The 21,267-nt window shown below is 40.3% G+C and overlaps 1 protein-coding gene across 10 annotated transcripts in view; it reads right to left on the bottom strand.

Annotated features, from left to right (window-relative positions):
- NLGN1 (neuroligin 1) overlaps nucleotides 1-12,394 on the bottom strand; it is a 908,992-nt gene extending 896,598 nt beyond the window's left edge. For 3 of the 10 annotated variants that reach the window (XM_070466397.1, XM_070466398.1, XM_070466389.1), the window contains exon 1: nucleotides 11,587-12,394. The gene's annotated coding sequence lies outside the window, so the exon portion shown is untranslated. Of the gene's footprint in view, nucleotides 1-9,789; nucleotides 10,184-10,215; nucleotides 10,240-10,443; nucleotides 10,525-11,586 lie in introns of those variants that run through there. The other 7 variants (XM_070466392.1, XM_070466391.1, XM_070466393.1 and 4 more) reach the window with 7 other exon arrangements.
- Between the last annotated feature and the right edge of the window lie 8,873 nt (nucleotides 12,395-21,267).

The raw sequence follows: 21,267 nt of genomic DNA on the forward strand, positions 1-21,267 counted from the left end.
TCTTGATTCCTAGTCTTATGCTTTTTTATCATACCATTATCCATTTGGAAGACTAGCTACATTTTCTATACTGCAAACTGGGAGGATAAGAAGAGAATAAAAAGGGCTAAATTAGATTTTAATCAAGCTTGCTAAGAATTGCATGATAGTCTCTCTTATCCAAAAGCTTAGAAATTAATCAGTTTGCTTAATTATCATTATTCCAGTAGGTTGTTTAAAAGTGAGAATGCATATATCATTAAAGTTGTCATATTTCATTGACTCGGACACACTTATTTTTTAACCTTTAACATCTCTAGAATCAGGACACATTTTATAATTCGGTACAGCCAAGCACCAGCAGAGACCATTGACTGTATGCCAAAATTAGTTGCCTTCCCCTTGCCATGACCAGACTACCATCATTCCTGACACTTTAGGACAACTGAAAGAAGAAATATGAGAGCTGGTTATTGTCTGAAAATCTTCCATTGTCACATTCTAGCGAGATCAACATAACACCAGCATCAAATCTTTCAGAAGCTATCATCTGCTTGGAATGAAATCCTGAAGACAATCATGAAGTACTCTTAAGAAAGGGTGCATCAGTAACACACACACAGACTACTGTCAGCAAAAACATGGGAATGGATATGGCTGAGTCAAAAAAATTCTTCAAAAGAGTGAGAAGCTAAAAAGAACAAAAATTTTTGAATTCTTAAACCAATGTGTTAATTAATATACTTTTCACACATACACAAAATTAATATATTAGGAAAATCTACATCCATTTAAGTCTAAATTGCTCTTTATTAAAGTATAATGTTCTAAGTGGTAGAAAAATACTGTATAACGATTTAATTGGGATGCTTCTTCTATCTAGAGCATACGTAAAATAATGATGTGTTCTGTAATCAGTGGTTCCTTTGTTTAACTGAAATATTTGTAAAGTATTAAATGTAACTAAATATTTTATCCCCTAAGAGAAGCTTCACGAACTTGCAGTACCTTAGGGCCAATACTGTGAACCATAATTATGTCACAGTGGAGTACGGTGAAGTACAAGACACTGCCACATCCAGTGGAGAGGTGGTCAGATAGATACCTGGAACACCCACTCCTCTTATGATCTTTACTTGATAGAAACAGGCCCACTAAAATGTGAACTACTGTATTTAAAACTCTATATCAAAGTAATTAGCCTCCAACTAATAAAAATAAATGGAAAAAAGAAAAACAAAACTCTATATCGCTGTTTTCACTTTCAAATATGCCTTCTTAAAACAAAAAGTAGAAGCATCTGTTTCTGACCCCAAACACAGATGGAGCTGCTAATTATCATTTTAAGTTTAATTCAAAAATCAATTTCCCTGGAGGCGAGGAGCCCAGGTCAGAGGTGGTCCCTGCTTCAAGGGAACAACTGCTTCAAGGGGCAAACTGCTTCAAGCCTGGAGCCTGAAAACAGAGCACTGCTGAGGCAAAAATGTGACTCCGAACACACATTCTAAAATGCCGGAGGTAACGGGGAGAGGATTGTCAACGTCCATCACAAAATCTGCTTTGAAACAAAGAGAAATCAGATCCATTCTTTCTTAGTTCACGGTTCTTTTACCTTGTGGCTTTGGTGTTAAAGTTTCATTGTCCCTTTATATTTGTCACAAAGCAAATACTTTAACAAAATGACTTCAGCCATCCACCCTCCATCTACCCTGCCTTAGTTTTCCACCTGTCTGCAAATTACCACGTGGATCTCTGTCAAAATGACTCAGACATCACCAGCATCTTCTTTCCCTGAAGCCCTACTACACATACTGATGGGAGTATAATTCAGAGTTTATTGCACACAATATTGTCTAGTTTCTGAACATATATTCATTCAGGAAAAAGACACTTATTGAATGATGTATGACACCATTCACTCTTGTACATGTATGTAGACATGTACATACGTAGACTTTCTCCTTCCAAAAGTAATTTGAAGCAGCTTATGATAAAAAGGAGATCTGCAAGGAGATTCAACCAGTCCATCCTAAAGGAAATTAGTCATGAGTATTCATTGGAAGGACTGATGCTGAAGGTGAAATTCCAAAACTTTGGCCACCTGATGCAAACAACTGACTCTTGAAAACACCCTGATGCTGGGAAAGATTGAAGGCGGGGGGGAGAAGGGGATGACACAGGATGAGATGGTTGGATGGCATCACTGATGCAATGAACATGAGTTTGAGTATACTCCAGGAGTTAGCGATGGACAGGGAGGCCTGGCGTGCTGCAGTTCATGGGGTCGCAAAGAGTCGGACACAACTGAGCGACTGAACTGAACTGATGATAAAAAGCCCAAATACAATCAAATCTTGATTGAATCAAAGTTTAAGTTCAAAAATGGATTCAAATAATGAAACAGGATAAAGGGAGACAATTCAGGACCCCTTTTTCAACTGAACACAAAATTGGCTCTGAGCTTCCATGGAATCAGACCAAAAAAATGAAAATAAGGCTTTCTTTGTTTAAAACTAAAAAAAAGACTCATCATGTTCAACAAGATACTGGCATGTGAGCTAAAAATTAGTTCCTTCTTCTAGACTCTCTAAGTGAACAGGTATCAAAAGCAGAGAGTGATTTCAATTTGGGCGTAACTGATATCAAGTCCTTCTACATGAGAATAACTGGCAAAAAGTTTCAGTCATTTCTCATATTATTTCTAATTTACAATTATAAGATCATATGACAAACACATGACAAATTATAAGATCTTACATGCTCATTACATGTAAGAAGATCTTACATGCTACTTATAGATCATGTAAGAAGAACATGCTCTGGTTTAACTATGGTTTCTATTATGTGATATATAGGTATAAGTTGAAAATGTAGGGTTTTGGATTTATACATGGAATGTAGTATTATTTGGTGTTTGTAATTCTTCTATATAAGGCCCATTCCTACATTTTCTGATTCTTCAGATAATATTAAAACAAAAAAATCTCTGGAACATTATGAAAGCAAATCATTCTACATCAGAAGCATTCAGCCTGACCTGTATACACTTTATATCCACGGATCCAAGGACTGCTTAATTCTTGTGTGTGTGTGAGGACTTAATTCCAGTGTAGACATTCCACATTATTAAGAACTTCAAGGAGGTCAGGGTGTAATATTTATGGCACACCATATTAGGTGCCCTATTACAACTATTGCTTTCTGTCAGTTAACAAGAGCTCTGGTTTTGTTTAAGTGTAACACTGCCACATCCATGGGAAAAGCAGATCTCTCCTCCAGGCCCTGGGAAAGGACTATGGTTGATCAAAACCAGTCATGCAATGCATCTCTTTGGATGGGTCATAGTTTTAATCAATCGGACATAAAGGGAACTCTGCTGACAGCTTCTGGGGAAAAAATTCCTTTTTGATAAAAAGAGAGATTTCCCCGAGAAGACTTCCTCTCTTTTTGCTTTGGGTGAGACTGTATGAAGAGGTGATGTTTGGCTCTGTGGTAGCCATATTGTTTGTTTTGAAAACTGGGAGCCAAGAGAATTATAGCAAAACTGTCCCAGAGCACTGACAGTTCAAGGGCTGCTAGAGGTAGCCAACTGCGGACCAGTATAGTCTAGAATTCCAGTACTCTTGCCTGGAAAATCCCATGGATGGAGGAGCCTGGTAGGCTACAGTCCATGAGGTCGCTAAGAGAGGGACATGATTGAGCCACTTCACTTTCACTTTTCACTTTCATGCACTAGAGAAGGAAATGGCAACCCACTCCAGTCTTCTTGCCTGGAGAGTCTGACTCTTGAAAACACCCTGATGCTGGGAAAGATTGAAGGTGGGGGGGAGAAGGGGATGACACAGGATGAGATGGTTGGATGGCATCACTGATGCAATGAACATGAGTTTGAGTATACTCCAGGAGTTAGTGATGGACAGGGAGGCCTGGCGTGCTGCAGTTCATGGGGTCGCAAAGAGTCGGACACAACTGAGTGACTGAACTGAACTGATGATAAAAAGCCCAAATACAATCAAATCTTGATTGAATCAAAGTTTAAGTTCAAAAATGGATTCAAATAATGAAACAGGATAAAGGGAGACAATTCAGGACCCCTTTTTCAACTGAACACAAAATTGGCTCTGAGCTTCCATGGAATCAGACCAAAAAAATGAAAATAAGGCTTTCTTTGTTTAAAACTAAAAAAAAGACTCATCATGTTCAACAAGATACTGGCATGTGAGCTAAAAATTAGTTCCTTCTTCTAGACTCTCTAAGTGAACAGGTATCAAAAGCAGAGAGTGATTTCAATTTGGGCGTAACTGATATCAAGTCCTTCTACATGAGAATAACTGGCAAAAAGTTTCAGTCATTTCTCATATTATTTCTAATTTACAATTATAAGATCATATGACAAACACATGACAAATTATAAGATCTTACATGCTCATTACATGTAAGAAGATCTTACATGCTACTTATAGATCATGTAAGAAGAACATGCTCTGGTTTAACTATGGTTTCTATTATGTGATATATAGGTATAAGTTGAAAATGTAGGGTTTTGGATTTATACATGGAATGTAGTATTATTTGGTGTTTGTAATTCTTCTATATAAGGCCCATTCCTACATTTTCTGATTCTTCAGATAATATTAAAACAAAAAAATCTCTGGAACATTATGAAAGCAAATCATTCTACATCAGAAGCATTCAGCCTGACCTGTATACACTTTATATCCACGGATCCAAGGACTGCTTAATTCTTGTGTGTGTGTGAGGACTTAATTCCAGTGTAGACATTCCACATTATTAAGAACTTCAAGGAGGTCAGGGTGTAATATTTATGGCACACCATATTAGGTGCCCTATTACAACTATTGCTTTCTGTCAGTTAACAAGAGCTCTGGTTTTGTTTAAGTGTAACACTGCCACATCCATGGGAAAAGCAGATCTCTCCTCCAGGCCCTGGGAAAGGACTATGGTTGATCAAAACCAGTCATGCAATGCATCTCTTTGGATGGGTCATAGTTTTAATCAATCGGACATAAAGGGAACTCTGCTGACAGCTTCTGGGGAAAAAATTCCTTTTTGATAAAAAGAGAGATTTCCCCGAGAAGACTTCCTCTCTTTTTGCTTTGGGTGAGACTATATGAAGAGGTGATGTTTGGCTCTGTGGTAGCCATATTGTTTGTTTTGAAAACTGGGAGCCAACAGAATTATAGCAAAACTGTCCCAGAGCACTGACAGTTCAAGGGCTGCTAGAGGTAGCCAACTGCGGACCAGTATAGTCTAGAATTCCAGTACTCTTGCCTGGAAAATCCCATGGATGGAGGAGCCTGGTAGGCTACAGTCCATGAGGTTGCTAAGAGAGGGACATGATTGAGCCACTTCACTTTCACTTTTCACTTTCATGCACTAGAGAAGGAAATGGCAACCCACTCTAGTCTTCTTGCCTGGAGAGTCCCAGGGATGGAGACGCCTGGTGGGCTGCCCTCTATGGGGTCGCACAGAATCGGTCACGACTGAAGCGACTTAGCAGCAGCAGCAGCATACTCTAGAATTCTAGTTCTGAGAGATAAGTCTTTACTGTTTAGAGTTTTAATTGGGCATTTTATTGCCTACATGCAAAAGTTTCATAATAAACATCATGTTTTATATTGCTATATTCTACACAGAACTGAGCAAAACCTGGCATTCAACAAACTCATAGAAAAAAATTGTAATCAATCAGATAAGATCATGGGTCATGCCAGCAGTACTGATACATCTTTGTAAGATATAATTCTTCCCTATAAGAGTATCCAATGAAAGTAAAAGTTGCTCACTCATGTCTGACTCTTTGCAACTCTATGGACTATATTGTCCATGGAATTCTCCAGGCCAGAATACTGGAGTGGATAGCCATTCCCTTCTCCAGGGAATCTTCCCAACCCAGGGATCAAATACAGGTCTCCCAGATTGCAGGTGAATTCTTTACCAATTGAGCCCCCAAGGAAGCCCAAGAATACTGGAGTGGGTAGCCTATCCCTTCTCCAGGGGATCTTCCCAAATTAGGAATTGAACGGAGGTCTCCTCTTTACAGGTGGAATCTTTACCAGCTGTGCTACCAGGGAAGCCATACTTATTGTATCCAATTGAACTTTAAAAAAAAAAAAACCTACACTGAGATAAATAACTAAGCCACCTAATTTAAAGTTACCATAGTCCATGCTAACACACCTGTACAAGAAAACATTATTAAGCAAATACCACCACTGGGATGTGCTTTCTTTATACAAGCCTTAGGAAGGAGTATTAAAACAAAAGATTTGTATTTTCTTTCCTTGACAACATTTCTCACATAATTGACCACTATCTCATTCATAATTATGAATATCAAACTTTATTGCTTTATTCAACAGATTGAAGAAGACAAGGTGCTGACTCCCCCCCAAAAAACAAAGTTAGGAAGAGTAAGATGCCTCCATTCTGCTCATTATTTTTCCAATTAAACTATCATCCAGAGGAAAAAGAAAATCAGTTTTATCACAGTTATTTTATGAATATTTAGCATGTGAAAAATTTACATCTATCCTCTTCTATGACTATTTACTTTTTTTCTTTACTTTTTCTCCTTTCTAAATTCTAAAGTATTTAGGTGAAATTTTACATATTCATTTATTCTTTCACAGTGGCAAAAACTTTTAGTTTTCAGCCCCGAATCTGTTTCCCCTTCTTTTTTCAGATTCTGATTTTCTCCAAGGTAGTGGCATGCCAAAGGAAAGACACATTTTCCAACCTGTCGGGTACCTAGAAGTAGCCATTTGACACAGTTCTGGTAGGTATTGAAGTCTATGGGGAGAATGTCCACATGACAAGAAAGACAAAATGCTCAAAGAGAAGGCTTGTTTGGCCCTTCCTCTCCCATTTTTTCTTTTTTTAATCTCATCAAGAGCCCTCTCCCATTTATTAACCAAAAAACAAACAGATCCTTACCACCACGGCAGTGCAAAGAAAAAGGGGAAGTAGGAAATGAGGAATTTCCTTCCTCCAGGCTCCAATCATTCTCAAGTTCTCAACTCAGGATGATTTTACCTCTAAGGGACATTTGGCAACTTGTGGAGAAAGTCCTGGTTGTCATAACCGGGTGAGTGAGTGAGTGGGTGGGGTGTGCAGAGGCCAAGGATGCTACTAACCATCCTACTAATACAATGCACCAGACAACTCACACACACGCAACAAAAACTTATGAGCCCCAAATGCCAACAGCGCCAAAGTTGAGAAATCCTGAGCTAGAAGACCCTCTGTTAGCTTCCCCCACCCCCTCCTTCTTTGGGCCTAGAAAGCAGGCATGATGCCTGAGGTAAAGCAATGATCTTAGGACCACAGGAAACCACCAACACGAAAGATGAAGCCTGATTCCTTGTTCAAATGCTTAAGCAACTCTCTTCTGCCTTTTATCATTAGGAGAGATAAATAAATCCTTATTTACTTAATCCATTATTAGCCATATTTTCTATTGCCTCACAGCCAAATGTCTTTATAAGCCATACATTTACCATTCACTTATGGTCTACTTTATGTTCAGACATGGAGCTAAGCATTCTGAATGATATGATAAATTAGGTATATTTTTTAACCTCTGGGAACTTATTCTCCAGTGAGGGGGCCAACCATCAGCAAGTGTGAATGGTGGGCTACTCCTAGCATGGATAACATGTGGGAGCTCACAGTAAGGATAGCAGGGTGACAGAGGAAAGAGCACTCTAAAGAAACAAATGTTTTCCCATCCTACAGTTAGTATATATCTGGCGGAGGGTGTAGATATATCTGGCGGGGGGCATAGAGAAGAGTAGAAAGTAATCCATAAAGGAAGATTAGTATAAGGAAAGCACAGAAGCCTAAAATGTCAAGTGGTATTGGGGAAAATGGTGAGGAGGAGTCAAGTGAATGGAATGAAGAGCAAATTGAGGAGGAATTCCAGGTGGAAGGTATTTTAATTTAAAAAGGGAGACCTAGGAGTAAACTGTGAAAAGAATTGAGTGCCCTCAGAATTATAGATATTAGCATCCAAAATATAAAGAGCCACTGGCCATGGCTGATAAAAGATCTGTTAAGACCATACCTGTGTTTTAGAAAAATAGGTAACAGGTAAACTGGTCTCGGATGATTTCATTTACAAATAATTAAATATAATTGAGGAATCATAACTTTCTATTTACATTCTAATAAGATAGATACCAAACTTCACTTCAAAATACTTAAATGTGGCAAAAGTGTATTGTTGAGCTGTTGCAGTTTCCGACGTTACTGTTAATTCCAATTGTGTTTTGTTTACAAAAACTACAAATTAATATTTGTTAGATGATTCATAAAATAATTCCTTTTGTGTATAAAAACTTTAAAAAAGAATTCTAAAAATAAATTATTATGTTTTGCTTTAAAGAATGTTAGAGATGGGTTTGTTTCAGCACATGGAAACCCAGAGAGGTATTTATCAATTATACCCACTAATCAGTACTGTCCCTCAGAAAGTTGCTAATAACATTGTTATTAGCGTATGTTTATATCTGTATTCTCTAGCTATAGCTAGTTCACTGTCCTATAAAAATTGTAACTAATTAAAGAAATGTGAAGGACGATATAGACCCTGTCACTGGATAACCATGTGGAAATAATAAAAATAGAATAAAATATAAGAATTTCAGGGTTGGAAGAGACTTCAGAGTCAGGAAACTCAGCCAACCATGAAAAGAGTCATCAAACATTCAAATACTCTACCTGTAGCAAAAGGAGTTCTCAGCCTACCTTCTATAATGTATATTCCATCTTCAATTTCAAAACAATTCAGCCATCTGTATTTGAAAATATGTTATGCCTAAACATAAAGGAAACTTTCACAAAATGAAGCCCCACTAAGGGAATAAAAGACTGAGAGAAAGTACTTTAGAGTGGAAGGAGGGTGACTATGGAAAGGAGAGTTGCTTCAGAGGGCTTTTCTGAAAACCTACACGGCAGGAAGTCTACTACAGTAGGCTGAAAGACTGACTCCCTCAATTTCTGCTTATGTTAAGAGGATTGGAAAGACTAACTGGAGAATGGCAGGCTTACAGATAACAGTTACTTCTTTTCATCAAACCATGTAATCGGAAGGCCTGAGTAATGATTAACTTCCACTTGCTCTGTGAATCACTCAATCACTCCGCTGAGCAGGTAGACTTATATTCATTCTCTGCCAAGAGCACGGTAAACCTAATGTTTTTTGTACTTAACATTTAATATTTTAAGTACGTGCATGGCCCTTGCTTCTGAGCTCATTTCAGAAAGCTGGTGTTCTGTTAGGCCGATTGAAATGCTGAGGCATGTTATACCTTTCACACACATGTACCTCCACCTTTCCCAAGTGATATTTTTATATCTATGATCCTATTTATAATTAAGCACAATTAATTTTTGAGAAATATGACTGGACTCTTCATGGACGGCATGATCATTTATTTAAGCAAAAATAGTCTACTGTAGTTTCGGTATAAAAAAAAGGAAAAAGTATATGAAGTATCTATAAAATGGCAGAGTAACAGACACGAGGTTAGTTATCCGAATTCATGTTTCCTAAGTCCTATATGTATCACTATGGTCCTGGAAATGAAAAAAGAAATAGTATAATACCTTTGTGGAGAGCAACTACTCATGATTCAGAATGATCACAAATGAATCAAATATTAGACACAGAATTTTCCTCATCTCTATAACACTCTAACAACCTCTTCTGGAATAAATCATTCCACTAGAAAATCTCAACCTAAATAATTTTAAATTCCCTGCAGGTGGCTTTTCATTTCTACTCACAAAGCATTAGGCTGGCCGGTCAGGAGCCAGGAGCCGAAGAAGGTTGGAAATGTTTGGACTCCCTCTCTGTTCTGCCCGGGACTCGACTGCCCCACAATGCATAATCTATTAGCTGCTCTTCGCGGGGGATCTACGGAGTGACATCTCGACTGGAACCACGCAGATCTGAAAACCACTTCGCAGGAAATGTGGGGAAGAGCAACTTTCCTAGCCCTGTCAAACTACAAGGCTGCACCGGCCACAGAAGGAGCCGGAGGGCCGGGGAGGGAGAGCCCGAGGCTGGAGGCAGCTCCTCGGCGCTCCGCCCCGGCCTCAAGCGAGGGTTTTCTCGCGGAGGAGGCATTGTTCCTCCATCTGCTCAGCCTCCGCGTTTCGCCAGGAAACCCTCCCCGCTCTCTGCTAATCTTTTCCCTACCGCTTCGGTACCTCTCTGCCGATTTCTCGGCTCCCTGGACACCGCTCTAGGGTGAAAGGCTGCAGCGACTGGGGCGCCGCTCTAAGGCGTCGGAGGCGACTGCACTAGTCCTCCCGAGCTCGGGCGGCGTGCGCGCCTCGCTCTCGCTTCCTGCCTTCTCTCGGGGCTCTCCGGCTTGGACGGGCTCCCCCGGCCTCTTAGCCCGACTCCGGCCCGCCTTCCCCGCGGTCTGTACTCACAACCGCGCCGCGCGCTCCGCGTCGCCGCCGAGTCGTCGGCGCGCCGACACGACGCCCCCCAGCCCGCAGACCCGGACGCGGGCTCGGAAGGGTCAGGGCGCCGCGCGAGGCGGGGAGGAGGGGCGCGGCGAGCCGGGGCAGGTGGGGAGCGCGGGGGGCGGCGCGGGGCGGGGGGAGCGGGAGCCCAGGCAGAGAGGAGATGCATTTGCTTCGAAAACGCCAGTATGGACAGGACGGAGGGGGCAGGAGCGGAGAAGAGCCGAGAACACCCATCAGGAGGTGTGGGCAAAGGGGGCAATTTACAAAGTGCCGGGGCGCGAGCTGGGAACGGAGGAAGAAGGAGGCTGGAAGGAGGAAAGGGAAAATAAGGGCAAGTTCCCACCTCTCCCCAGAAGGTCGAGTCTGAAAACGCTTCCCCTGGACAGAGTTAAACAGGGACTGACCGTGTTGTGTAGGGTGGATTTTAAAAGGAATTAAGTGTCGTGTAGTTTTGCTATACTAGACTCCGCTCTAGACTCGCTCAACTCTGGTAAAGGACCCTCCAAGTAAATGAACTGCCAGAAAGAAATGGAAGCTGAATTTCCTCCGCGGCGGAGTCGTCTAGAGGTACTGTCTGTTCGTTACAGGAAAATAACAATCTGGGAGGTTCCACGACCCCCAGTGCTAAAGAAACCACCCAGTTCATTAAAGTTCATCATTTTTTATTGTTTTTATTTTCGTCAGAGGATAGAGGTGAGGGGTTGGCACCAAGAAACATTTAAAACAGCTCTCTAGGTAGCATTCTTTTCCAAAACGATGAAACGACTTCCTAAAACAGCTAAAAGGGGATTGGGAAACTCAGTTACTCGGCTGGGAGAAGGGAGGGAGGCAGAGGGGGGAGAGAGAGGCGGGGGTTGGGGGGGGCGGTTTAGGGAGAGAGAAGCATTTAAACTCTAACCGACGTTACCACCCCCCAGGAATCCTCTTCTCCCGCCCCCGCCCCAACCCGACGGAATTGAAAAAGGGTTAAGCGTACGGAGGAGAGAGCAGGGCAGGGTGGGTGGAGGTGGGGTAGAAGAGGGAGAGGCGAGGAGTAGGAAGTTCTCGGCAATCCCGAGATTCAGAAAAACGCCGGAGCTCGGTGGACGCAGGAAGCTCCCTTACCTTTCTCTCTAAGCCCCGTTTGCACCTGATCTGCAACCATAAATACTTCGCGATGCTTAGTGTGCAGCCAAACGACGGCCGAATGTTAAACAATTCTTCACTCTCCCTCCCCTTTGGAAAAAACAGGCTCAAAAGAATGTTAATACTGTTCTCGTTATCCATCCGCTCCAAAACATTCCGCTTTGTCGCGAAGAGAGACGAAAACCCAGCGCTTGGGCACGCGTTTATGTATTTATATATTATGCGGTCGGTATATAAACATATATACGTTTTCTGCGGATAAATCCAAAAAGAAAAGCACCACAGATGCCTCTGAAAGCGGGAGGGGACGGGGAAAGGAAAAACTTGGCAAGCCAAATGTATCCAAAGATTTCGTACCAGGAGCAACCTGCTTCAATATGCAGAATTCCCGAGAAGATTTAGAGGGAGGAGGAAAAAAAAATTAAAAATAAAATACCCAAAGCACACACTTGAAACTGGAAGACGACTAAGACGCGTAGAAATGGAGAGGATGAGACGATCTCCCGAGGGTACAGATCCGTCAGCTAAGTGAGCAGTCGCCTCCGAAAATCACACTCGAGGAGGTGGCTGCAGACGCGTCCCCTGCTCCGGTCCCCGCCGCCGCCGCCGCTGCTACCTGTAGACACGCGCGCGCACACACACACACACACACACACACCCGCGCGCACCCACGCGGGCACACACACAGCACAACCTCCTCTCCCTCTCTCCCCCTTCTCTGTGGCGTTGCTGGGTGCAGAGTCTGAATCAAGCTAGACCCATCCTCCCGACCCCGTCCTGCCCCCGCAGAGCCACGATTCCCTCCCCCGCCACTCTCTCTGCGCCCCGTTTATTGCACAGCAGTCCCTTCCCTGCAAGCCCCCCTCCCCCGGGCCGGAGCCACAATCGCCGTGAGGGTGGGCCTCGGGGGCATGGGTCCAGCGGTGGCAGACGTGATGCGGGTCGTGGTCCTTCCCTTTTTACAAGTTCCGCCCTCCTCCCTCCCTCCTCCAGCAGCGACCGAGCATCCTCCGCCCTCAGCACCCGCAGCGCCCGCGGCGGCAGGAGGGGTGGAGGGCCCCAGGCGTCACGTGTGACGTTCTCCGAACCCCTCGCCAAAGCGGGCGAGTGAACCGCGCGGCCGGCAAGCTGCGAGGCCTCCGATGCGATGAGTTTCTCTGTTCTAGGTGTCCTGATGCTTCCCTTCCAGGCGTTTTCGTCTTGGTGACTGAGAGTGAGGAGTTGGAGGCAACAGCCTTCTACTATGCTTCTTCAGTTTTTTCTTTTTCTTCCCCTTCCCCCTTGGTAGATCCCTTGCCACAAAACTCGCCCCTGTTTTCTGTTTCCACCAGCCAGAGGCAGTTAAGCTCCGAATTAAAATATTGGTTGTAGTCTCGTCCGTGGGAGTCGTGTAAATGCAAAGCCACTGCCTCTGGCCTCTTCCCGCTGGTTGCACCCACGTCTTCTGCCCCTGGATTGGTGATTTTTAAGAATTCATCATAGCTAATCAGTGTTGGCTTTTGTGACGGGTGTGACTCACTATACCACATTGTTTACACCTACACACCTCCTAGCAGCTTCTCTGTGTGAATTTTAAATGCAAGTGAGTTGGGGGACAGGGGCCTGCCAAGGGAACCATTGAATTAACTGACTGCAACTTGTAATAATATTAATAAGAATACAATTCACAAGTAGGAAATCCCTAGGAGAGATCGTGACACATGGTCTTGAAAAGTGTTTTTGCTTGTTTAAGTGCTTGCTTCATATTTCTCATTTGCATGTAGGCTTTAATCTGTAAAATTCAGGTCAAAGAAAGGAAGTTCAACCAACACTTAGAATGCAGTTGCTCTAACATATTACTCATTAATTAATAATAATAAATAAGAAACCTAAGGTTCCAGAATATGTGATCTGATTTTTGAAAAATTATCTTTAAATATGACATATTACTCAGTCATAAAAAGGAACAAAATTGGGTTATCTGCAGACATGTGGATGGACCTAGGTCTTCCCAGGTGGCGCTAGTGGTGAGGAACCTGCCTGCCTATGCAAGAGACATAGGGACTCAGGTTCAGTCCCTGCGTTGGGAGGATCACCTGGAGGAGGGCTTGGCAACCTACCCCAGTATTCTTGCCTTTATAATCCCATGAACAGAGGAGCCTGGGGATGGTCAATATGGTGGCAGAATCCAGCACAACTGAAGCAACTAAGGATGCAGCATACACGTGGAAGGACCTAGAGACTGTCCTACAGAGTGAAGTAAGTCAGAAAGAGAAAAACCAATATCATATATTAATGTATATATGTGGAATCTAGAAAAAATTGTATAGATGATCTTATTTGCAAAGCAGAAATACAGACACATGTAAAGAACAAACATGAATATTAAGGGGGAAGAGGGGAGGAGGAGTAGGAAGCATTGGGAAATTGGGATGGATACATATAACTACTGATACTGTGTATAAAATAGGTAACTAATGAGAACCTACTGTATAGTATAGGAACTCAGCGCTCTGTGGTGACCTAAATGGGAAGGAAATTCAAAAAAGAGGGGGTATGTGTATATGTATAGTTGATTCACTTTTCTGGACAGCATAAACTAACACAACATTATAAAGTAACTATATTCTTGCCTGGAAAATCCCCATGGACAGAGGAGCCTGGTGGGCTACAGTCCATGGGGTTGCAAAGAGTCAGATGCAACTGAACACACACACACACACACACACATATACCAATGAAAACAGAAAGTCTTAAATATAACATATTCCTCCTGCTTAAAAGGAATTTAGTACCATGTTTTTCTTGACACAGTTTTAGAATTCAGTGTATCTTGTCAACTTTTCCTTCCCCCCACCCCTGCCCTTTTCTTTTGAAGAAACGTTTAGGTGATGTGTTGACAAATAGTAGATTTTGATATTGCTCCCAGGAAAGTGAAATTTCATTCAAGTAAATCATATATCTGATTCTTGGTGACAGATCTACCCTGCCCAGTTTATCTAAATCCTATGAAAGTTCTCGGGAATCTGGAGAGTTCTCTAGAATTTCCTTTAAAAGATGAGAAATAAGTATCTATTGCAATATCAATGAAAGTACCTGACTGACTAGTTTCATCTTGCATGGGATTACACAATGAAGGTAACCTGATAGAGGGTATCATTATAACAACCACAGAACCTTATTTCTTTCTTTTTAAAAAAGAAATAAGGATGATTTGATATGTTGTCCATAACATCTTACGGGAAAAAACCTCAGTGAACATTTTGGCCATCCCAATTAAAGAATATAAAGTTTTGTATACTTCTTTTTTCCCAAGGCTATGGGTACTGTATTCTAAATGTATCCGTTGAAGTTACTATCAGAATCCTAAAGGTAATGACTAAACGTTTTTCATTTTTAATGTTTGGTATTTATAGTATAGATTAATTTTAAATAGGTTCTATTGTGTTTTTTCATTATTCTTTTCACAGCTATACTTTATCAGCTGGGCACTATTATCTCATTTTTATGTTAATCTAGCAAAAACTCAAAAATTTTAACACAATAAAATTGTCATACAAACAGCATTTATCACTATCTGTAAATACAAGCTAATGAACCAAATTCTCTTGCCTTTTTTTTCTCCACTCTCTCAATTAAAACCCCTGAGGGAGATAAACCCATACCATACCACTGAATCCCACAAGCAATTTAAAAAACAAGAAATTTTGCTTTCTATTTTTCTCTTCATTTGTTGATATGCAGTTAAGAGCTGGGACTCTGGGATCAGATTGCTTAGTTTGAAACCTGGATCTACACTTACTATGTTATTGCCTGGTGCAATAATCTCTCTAAACTCATATTCCACCGCTGTGAAATACAGATAATAATAGTATCTACTTTGTAGGAATGTTGTGAGGATTATAAAAAAAAAAATGCATGTAAAGCTCATGACACAGGAGTAACTAATTTTTCAGGGTTCATTCTATTTTTAGTGTCTATGTTATATGCTTCCTCCACAGATTCAAACTTCAATATATGTAGTGACATTTGGGCTTAGTGTTAAAAGCTGATCATGAAATCTGGTTGCATTTATGATACCCATAACATGAAAATAATTAATGATTAGTGAATTCCTAGGTCCTCCCTCTTTTCTTTTTTCTTTATGGGGCTATATCCGTCTTCTATTAGCTAATTTTAGTGTAAGGGAGCATATTAAATGTAGATGAGACAGAAAATGAAACAGTAAACATATGAATAGGTGATGAAGTCATCAATAAAATATAAGAAATTGGACTCAATTTACATTGCAGATCATGTCATCTTCCAGGTTGTGACATCACTGAACTTCATGGTCTTTTACCATGTTACATACTATTTGGAATAAATACTGGAACTCTCTGTAAAACCAATTACAAATAAAAACCTTGTGAAAATTTCCCAAACATATCTGTTGATCCATAGATGTGAAAGAAGATGTTAATATAATGCATTTATAAAGTATTAGCATTTTCTGGGGAAAAAAAAAAAAACAGGTTCAGAAGAGACAATCTATTGAGTGGAAGTGGGGGGAAAATAATTACCAGGGGAGTGGTGAAACTGACTTTGAAAATGTATGTATACAAGTTAACTGTTGTGATGGTAAAATTTCCTTTCTCAGAAATAAAAATGAAAATATCAGAAAAGGAATGTAGGCTTGAGGGTGAATATTACATTGTATTTTCAGATACTTCATTACAGTGGTATGTAGACTCAGTTTGCTTTCTGTCTAGAAAGTCATTAAGTGGGAAGATTTTTTTTTCCCAGTAATTATATATATAAAGAAAATTAAACAGCAAGTTCTCCTAAAATAAAGAAAAAGCAAGGATATTACTCCATTCTTTGAAAAGACCAAAGACTCACAGCAGGCGGTTAGCACTTTTTTTTTTCTTTCAAGGGGCTTCAGAAGAAAAAGTATTAATAAAATCTTATGCTTAGATGAAATTTTACTACAGCCTTTCTCATAAACATATGTATTTTAGTTAAAATAGGTTAAATATAAATAATATACTGAGAAAGAGTTCATAGGGGCAATGAGAATTAATATTTCAGCTCTGAAAGAAATAAAACATAAACTCTCATAATCTGTCAAACTGTGGCAATGTGAGGTAGACCACCTGCTCAGATTCCCGGCAATGTTTTATTATAACTTGGACAAAAGATCAATGCTATTAATACAGAAGACAGATTCCCAACTTTTAGAATTCCCAGCATAGTCTGATAGTGTTTAGTATCCATTTGGCCACAGTCCACCTGGTCTCTAAGGCTAGTGCACCCACAAACCCCTTCTCCATTCCATACAGTCTATATAGAAAGGTCAAATTCATCTTTTTATCTAGTCCTTACCAAATCAAGAGGCTTCCCTGATAGCTCAGTTGATAAAGAATTCGCCTGCAATGTAGGAGACCCCAGTACAACTCCTGAGTCAGGAAGATCCCCTGGAGAAGGGATAGGCTACGCACTCCAGTATTCTTGAGCTTCCCTTGTGGTTCAGCTGGCAAAGAATCTGCCTGCAATGTGGGAGACCTGGGCTTGATCCCTGGGTTCAGAGGATCCCCTGGAGAAGGGAAAGGCTACCCACTCTAGTATTCTGGCCTGGAGAATTCCATTAACTGTATATTTGCAACCATGGGGTCACAAAGAGTTTGACATGACTGAGCAACGTTCACTTTCACTTTACCAAATCAAACCATTCTTGATGGTTTGATGAAACTGTATCTCCTATCATGTGAAATGCAAGCTCCTTATCCTGAGATCCCTATCTAACATACTCTCAACCCCGTACATCTTTATTCAGCTTCTCTCATTACTTCTCTTCCTAATCTCTACATTTCTCCCAAAAGATAAAATCTATTGGTCTCCAAGGACAATTCTAATGATTTCTTTTCTTGGGCTGTCCATCACCATCCCTGCCTACGAAACACTTCCAAAATTACTACCTCAAAGATCCATTCCATCAGAAATTATTTTCCCTTATTTACCCTGAATGTAACTAATGCCCACCTCCCATAATGCAGTTGCACAGTCTCTCTTGTGTTACCATTATTTCTGAATCTTTCGTCTCTCTTAGCTTGTTTATAGGGTACTAAACAGTCTCTTGCTCCAAGACCTTTCCATTTACTATCCCCTCTTCCAGTATCTCTCTTCCTGCTAATTGGCTCTATGACTCCGTCCCACATTCACATGAGGTCTTTGCTCAGGTGTCATTTTCAAAAGATATCTTCACCAGCTCAACTATGTAAAAGAGCATTTTCCTCTTCATTTATCCTGTCTTCTTAACTTCCTACATTTGCTTCAGAATACATATTATAACCTGACTGTATTTGTTTCTCCTTTCTAAAAGGTAGGGCTTCTCAGGTCATGCAATGGTGAAGAATCCACCTGCCAATGCAGGAGAAGCAAGAGACAGGTTCAACCCCTGATTCAGGAAGATCCCCTGGAGCAGGGGATGGCAACCCATGCCAGTATTCTTGCCTGGAAAATTCCATGGAGAGAGGAGCCTGGAGGGCTGCAGTTCATGGGGTCACAGAGTCGGACACGACTGAGCGACTCGGCACAGCAGCACCACAAAATCAGGTATTTAGTCTGTTTGTTTACTACTGTATGATAAGCAGCAAGATGCATGCCTGACTCTTTGTGGTCTGTAATCATTGAATGAATGAATGAATGGTTGCAGTCAATTTGATTTGTTAATATTGTAGCAGTTAAGGGAGCATGATTATAGACTATCATGATCTCAGCCAGCAATCAAATATAAAGGTACAGGAATATAAAGGCATAGGCATTTGCTCAGATATTCTTGAAAGTTATATTTTCAAAATAAATGTCTTACTTAAAATATATTAAAGTCATAATAAAAGGACACAGGCCCCCATTTTTTTGAGATAATATTTAGAATGGGCATTATTAGCCCCAAATATGTTCCTAAAGCAGAGATACCCTACTTCCAAAGATAATCTGCTTCTTTAAAAGTCAATGGTATTTTATTACACATAATGTAGATTTCACATTTGCTCATTTCCCTGAGTTTTATGATTTAAATAGGGTATCTAGGTAATGTTCTTTTTCTTAAGTCCTAAAATTCTTTTGTTGTTATTACTTAAAAACTTGAATTTATATGGAATTTCCCTGGCAGTCTAGTGGTTAAGACTCCACACTTCCATCCCAGAGGGTCTGATCACTAAAGAACTTGAAATTTACAGAAGCAATTATAAAAACCTAAAATCACATTTATAATACACTGTGTAGTTAATTCTTAAATCAACTCAAGAGTTGTTCAGTCGCCAAGTTATGTCTGACTCGGTAACCCCATTGAGTGCAGCATGCTAGGCTTCCCTGTCCTCCACTATCTCTCAGAGATTGCTCAAATTCATGTCTGTTGAGTCGGTGATACCATTCATCTCATCTTCTGTTGACCCCTTCTCCTTTTGTCTTCAGCATTAGGGTCTTTTCCAGTGAGTCAGCTCTTCACATCAGGTGGCCAAAATATTAGAACTTCAGCTTTAGTATCAATCCTTCCAATGAATATTCAGGGTTGATTTCCTTTGGGATTGACTGGTTTTATCTCCTTGCTGGCCAAGGGATTCTAAAGCATCTTTTCCCGCACCACAATTTGAAAGCATCAGTTCTTCAACACTCATCCTTCTTTATGGTTCAGCTCTCATATCCATACATGACCACTGGAAAAACCATAGTTTTGACTATAAAGACCTTTGTTGGCAAAGTGATGTCTCTGCTTTTTAATACACTGCCTAGCTTTGTCATAGCTTTCCTTCCAAGGAGCAAGCATCTTTTAATTTCATGGCTGCAGTCATCATCCACAGTGATTTTGGAGCCTGAGAAAATAAAATCTGTCACTGCTTCCACTTTTTCCCCTTCTATTTACCATTAAGTGGTAGGACCAGATCTTAGTTTTCTGAATGCTGAGTTTTAAGCCAGCTTTTCCAGTCCCCTCTTTCACCCTCAGCAAGAGGCTCTTTTCTTCCTCTTCACTTTCTACCATTATCAGTTATTTGCATATCTGAAGTTGTTGATATTTCTCCCAGCAATCTTGATTTCAGCCTGTGATTCATCCACCCTGGCATTTCACATAATATACCTATTTCATAGATGGAGATACTAGATCCAAGGCATAAAAGTTTAAATTTGGTACTGCATCCTCTGATTGTAAGTTCAGGTAACTACCACCATCACACTACCCTGCTGAACAGAAAAGGAATGAACAGGTATGAGAAATATGGCTTTCAAATACAAGTTGGTCAAGTCTGTATTAAGTATGAGTTCAGGAAAAAACTAGTTGAGCTGAAGATCACTGAAAATGTGTAAAGTTTAGATATTCTGTGTCGTTAGTTAAAATAAGTTAGTATGCTTGATGTCAAGAATTGTCCAAAACTTCAACAAACATAGAAGAGACAGAGAGAATAAGAGAAATAAAGAGAGAAAGAAAAAGAAAGGAAGGGAAGGAGAAAGAAAAAGAAAGATTAAGAGAGAAGCAATCCAAGCTGCAGCTAGAAAAAGATCAATTGAGAACTGAGTTTCTAGTGCATCTTATAAGATCAATTTGAGTTAAACATGTGGATGGAAGGCTAAAGAATTAATGGCCTGAATAAATTTATTTTCTAGATTGACACTACTATTTTTAAGAAATATGAAGTACTGGCTTCTGGTAATAGCTATGAAAGATCTTATTAGATTGACCTTCCTGAAGATAACAGCCATAAACTTGGACATAACACAAAAAAAGCAGTCACATAAAGGAACTTCACAGTAAACAGAACCAGGAAGATTCTTGTAAGGAATCCACACACAGAGAGTTCTGCAGAATGAGTTCTCATTTTTGCATCTTTTAACCTAGAGCCAGCAGCAGTCAGTGTGGCAGGAAAACCAGTGATTTCTTGGCTTGGGGAATCAGAAGACTGAATCCAGGGGAAACTGTTAAAGAGGGGGAATCTAAAGGAAGAGAATATAGACATAAAGGGAATGTCCAAATTCTGTCTGCCTACATCTTTGGTAGACTCCCAAACAACACTTGGTACCCTAGGTCTGTAACAGTTCACTTAAAGAAAATAGATTTAATTTGGGAGCCATTACCCAGTTTGTAGCTGGAATATAACCAAGATAATTTCCTGCTAAAATAAAAGAAATAATACTCTTTGGAGGACAAACAATAGAATTCAGAGTCTCCATATCTTAATATTCATAATGTTTAAAATAGAATCCAAAATTATCTGATGTATAAATATTTAGGAAAATATAATAGATTGTCAAGAAAAAAGAAAATAGTTGAGACCAACCTCTAGATTATCTTGTATGTTGGAATAACCCAACTAGGATTTTAAAACCACTGTTACAACAATCCTCAATGAAGTAAAAGAATCTAAGTTTGCTGTACATAAAAAAATAGGAACTGTTTAAACAGAGAAATATAAATAATAAAAAGAACCAAAGGATATTCTAGAACTGAAAAATACTATATATGAAATTAAAAATTCTCCAGATGAGCTTAAAAGTAACATGATAGAGAACACTGAGGAAAGACAGAATTGTTGTCTAGTAGAGTCAGGGATCTACTATCCTATGTAAAGAACAGAGAAAATAGAAAGAAAACAAACATATATAATGTAGTCTCAGAAAGAGAAGAACAATAAGGGGGTAAAAATATTT

Source organism: Odocoileus virginianus, chromosome 4 (assembly GCF_023699985.2).
Source record: "Odocoileus virginianus isolate 20LAN1187 ecotype Illinois chromosome 4, Ovbor_1.2, whole genome shotgun sequence".
Taxonomy (NCBI): Eukaryota; Metazoa; Chordata; class Mammalia; order Artiodactyla; family Cervidae; genus Odocoileus; species Odocoileus virginianus.